A 5,000-nucleotide genomic window follows, 5' to 3' on the forward strand; every position below is an offset into this window, starting at 1 on the left:
GCAGCGGCAGCTGCGTATACCGCGTGAGGCGCGAGAGGCAAACACAATCGCCAAGCCAACAACACTCGGTGGTGCGTTAGGTTAGGGTAACGTAAGGAGAGAATACGACGAGTACACGACGACGCGTGCCGGTCCCAATTTTCTTTCCTGCCTCGCGTTTACACGCGACGGACTAGGAGAACTTCGTGGACTCGGACACGCGGTCGGCTCGCGCGATTCGCCCTCGTAAGGGGGCTTCGCTAGAATCTCTCTCCGCGTACCGCCGGACGACGACGCGCGCTCGCGCGCTGGCGCACCGAGAGACCGGAGAGTGCGAGAGTGCCGAGAGCAGTGTGTGTGTGATTAAAGAGAGAGAAAGAAAAAATAGCGAGAGACAGCGCTACTAAAATATATCGTGGAGACAACGACGCTCCGGCCGCAGGCACAGGCGGCGGATGTCGTTCTCCTTCGCGCTCGTCATCGTCCCTTTCTCCACATCTCTCTCGTCACATACGAAAAACTCTCCCCTCGCACAGTCCTACTTCCTCTTTCGAGGACAGTCTCTGGGCGCGCGCGAGCGCACGCTATCACCCTTGTGCACCATTGTCATGGAAAGTATAGTTTTTGGAACATTTGAAAGGTGTAGTTTGCGCCATTTACGCAATACAGCCTATACAAAATAAAAACAATGTAGTTAAATTTAAATAATGTAATTTAGATTATATTTGTTATGAATGTAATCGAGAAATTAGAAATTTTCTTGTCATGTGCGAAAAAACTATAAAAAACGACACAAAATATTTTCTTTTCTTAACAATTATGTACCTGATTAAAATGAAACCAACATCCAGTTAAATTTGCTCTGGGAAACTTCGTACTAAGCGATTTTACTGCAGCCGTTTCAAAATCACTCATTATAAAATTAATGTTTTGTTCAAGTTGTGGTACCATCTGTGTAATTTTATCCCACAAAACATCATACATAGAAGTTGTACGTGTATCACACAATATAAATAATACTGCAATGCCCTGGAAAAATAAATTTGTCTGATGTTTCAAAAATCTTAATAAGGTTTCAAAAATTTCAATTAAATATCTTACCATATCCATGTATCGTATATGTACAGAGTAGAGTTGCGCAATATGAGGCTTGCGTGGAAGAACCTTAAGAAAGATATGTACAAAACATTCTTCATAATTTGACTCAAAATTACATTATATACTATAATAATTTACTTTTATAAATACTGTTATTTGTTTGCCATTGTAAATCCCATACAGTAGAGAATATTTCAATTACAGCAATGTTACAATCTTGTAAGTTGAAATGCAATACTATATTACAATGTTTCAATGTAAGATCTGTACAATGTTTCTGCATCTTTCTATTGTATGGATACTATTACAATTTTTTATTAAAATTATATATATATGGAAACAATTGTACTTACAGAAAATGTTCCATCTACGTAGATTTCAGTAGCAGATGATAAAGCTTCTAGTAAATATTTAGTTGATAAAATTATTGCAAGTTTTCCATAATTTGTAGTTACGCTTTTTTTATAAACATTTTTCATTATATCACAGTTTTCAAGAATATTGCGTAATGATGCTAATGTATCAGGTACAGGTGGTCGGCTCTTCATACGTTCACGTTGCATGCTACATCTTATAGATGGAAAACTCAAATATTGTCCTGCATCTGGATTGCTAGTAAGAAAAAGTACATATTATAAATATAAAAAACAGAAATTCTGTTGAAAAACATACAAAAATACAAATTTATTCATTACCATAAATATATTTAGTATTTAATCAAGTATTTAATTTTATAATGTTGAGATAGTAATGTCATCTTCTATATATATTGACCGATATATTTTTTAATTATTTAAAGTTAGCAATATGAAAACTATAAGAATAATAAATATTAAAAGTATATTCACAATAAAAATATGTATTGGTACACTTATAAAAATATCTGTGCAATTCACGGTAAAACTGATGAATACTACACAAATATATAACGTTTTAAAAGTATAGAATGAATATCCATAAATGATTTAAAAATTGCAATTGACCTTGAAATGTTGAAAATGCATATATATTATTTATACAGCAAGTGTAATAACATATATGCTTTTAAAAAGACAAACTCCACAAAAAATAGTGAAATTCTATAGAAAACAAACCTTACAAATATAAAAACATACGTCAAGTACATGAAAAAAGATCCGAATAAGAACGTAACAGAAATGTTTAAAAATAAATTTAAATTTGATAGTGATATCTGGCAAAAAATCTTGCTAAAAAGGAAAAATACACCAAGCATATTAAAAAATATTCAAATTTATATGCAATAAATATTAATTTTAAAAATATTACACTAATTACTAAACTGCTTACAAATAGATGTGCGAGTAATATAACTAATCAAGTATTTATGTTATATGCGTGCTATATCAATTTATAATAATCGATGTTGAGTGTGCGATTAGAAGTCATTTAATTTGCAAAGTATATCATATATATTATAGAATATTTAATTTGAAAGAAAATTTCTCGTAAACTATATGTAAGTCGTATAAAACAAACTTACAAAAGCAAAGTTGGTATGCCCAGGTCGCATTAAAACATTGTTACAAATTTGTGTTGCTTAATTATTTTATATATATGTATATATTGTATATAAATTGTTCTTATATCATATATTTATATATTTATATAATATTAAAATTATCATTAACATTTATTAACAGTATACAAAATGTTAATTTTATGTAAAAATATAATGCATGTTAAAAAAGAATATATAGAAGAATATATGATTTATAAAGTATTCAAAGAGTACTCATTAAAATTTCAATTTCTAGATATATATACACTTCTATATATTATGTACATATAATATACATATATTGTCATTAATACATCACATCATGCATATATTCTTATCAACATATATAAGTACTATCAACATATCAGATAGTAAAAAATATTTAATTTAAGATACTACGTAAGTAGTACCAAAGATAGTACGAAAGTAGTAAAAAATAGTTTTAAATTAAGATTTCTATTATATTTTTTAAAGGTATTATACAAATATTTTAGAAAAAGTATCAAAATATTTAATATATTTATAAAATGTACCGTAATGTGACTCTCTTGATCGCGCTAATTTTGCTTTGGTAATTTTGTTTTATATGATTTAATGTTTATGAGAAATTTTTTTTCAAATAATACATTCTCTAAGATATATTTTGGAAGGATTTCTACTCGAATTCAACATCGATTATAAATTGATATAGCAGATAACAAATATTTGGCAAATTATATTGATTTCATCTCTTTTTCTAAACGATTTATCATTCTGTTAATAGTAACATTTTTCAAAATCTATATTTATTGTATACTTAATTTATATTTATTGTATTTTTATACTTGGCATGTTTTTTCCTTTTTTAGAAAAGTTTTTTGAAATGATTTTATTAAAAAAAACAACAGTTTTATATTTCAGAAAAAGAGAAGATGAAGAGAGATATATTCTAAAGGTAGATATATAGACATATTCTGAAAAGAGATATATTCGAAATAATTTATTACAATTATTAAGAATTCATTAAATTGATTACTTTAATTGTCATTATAAAGATAGTATTTACAACATTAATATACTTGTTTAAATGAGATAAATAAACAGAAATGTTTCAAAAAACCTTCCTATAATAGAATTATTATGTTTTAATCGTCTTATTATTCGGAAATTGAAGACAATAATTTTAATATTTATTATCATGCCAAAAATTTATTAAATGTTTATAAACTTATACCACAAATAATATTTACTTGTAATCTGTAAAGATTCAAATGCATTTTTTTTAATAATTCAAGGAAAAATCATTTATATAAATTATTATATAAATTTAATTAATCCAATCGCAAAACAAATCTCTTTATATATTCATGATATAAAAACTTTTTTAAAACCCGCCAGCCGAAGCCGGGGGCCTTCGCGATACCATAAGGTACGCCTATTTAGCAGGCTAGAGTCTCGTTCGTTATCGGAATTAACCAGACAAATCGCTCCACCAACTAAGAACGGCCATGCACCACCACCCACCGAATCAAGAAAGAGCTATCAATCTGTCAATCCTTCCGGTGTCTGGGCCTGGTGAGGTTTCCCGTGTTGAGTCAAATTAATCCGCAGGCTCCACTCCTGGTGGTGCCCTTCCGTCAATTCCTTTAAGTTTCAGCTTTGCAACCATACTTCCCCCGGAACCCAAAAGCTTTGGTTTCCCGGAAGCTGCCCGCCGAGTCATCGAAGGAACTTCGGCGGATCGCTAGCTGGCATCGTTTATGGTTAGAACTAGGGCGGTATCTGATCGCCGTCGAACCTCTAACTTTCGTTCTTGATTAATGAAAACATTTTTGGCAAATGCTTTCGCTTCTGTCCGTCTTGCGACGATCCAAGAATTTCACCTCTAACGTCGCAATACGAATGCCCCCATCTGTCCCTATTAATCATTACCTCGGGGTTCCGAAAACCAACAAAATAGAACCGAGGTCCTATTCCATTATTCCATGCACGCAGTATTCAGGCGAAGGTAGCCTGCTTTAAGCACTCTAATTTGTTCAAAGTAAACGTACCGGCCCGACTCGACACTCAGTAAAGAGCACCGCGACGGGATATTAGTTGGGCCGCCCCTCGCGAGGCTAAGCCCACCGGTAGGACGTCCCACATCACGCCAGTTAAACACCGCGAGCGGTGAACCGACGGTGTGCGACACAGATTCAACTACGAGCTTTTTAACCGCAACAACTTTAATATACGCTATTGGAGCTGGAATTACCGCGGCTGCTGGCACCAGACTTGCCCTCCAATGGATCCTCGTTAAAGGATTTAAAGTGTACTCATTCCGATTACGGGGCCTCGGATGAGTCCCGTATCGTTATTTTTCGTCACTACCTCCCCGTGCCGGGAGTGGGTAATTTGCGCGCCTGCTGCCTTCCTTGGATGTGGT

At 32.8% G+C, this 5,000-nt stretch overlaps 1 pseudogene; it reads right to left on the minus strand.

Moving 5' to 3' along the window:
• Positions 1–4,252: 4,252 nt before the first annotated feature.
• Positions 4,253–5,000, minus strand: part of LOC145947891 (small subunit ribosomal RNA) — a 1,182-nt pseudogene continuing 434 nt past the window's right edge.

The sequence above is a fragment of the Prenolepis imparis genome, unplaced genomic scaffold (genome assembly GCF_030444845.1).
Source record: "Prenolepis imparis isolate NDT839.2.m4 unplaced genomic scaffold, iyPreImpa1.0 SCAF_178, whole genome shotgun sequence".
In the NCBI taxonomy this organism is placed as follows: domain Eukaryota; kingdom Metazoa; phylum Arthropoda; class Insecta; order Hymenoptera; family Formicidae; genus Prenolepis; species Prenolepis imparis.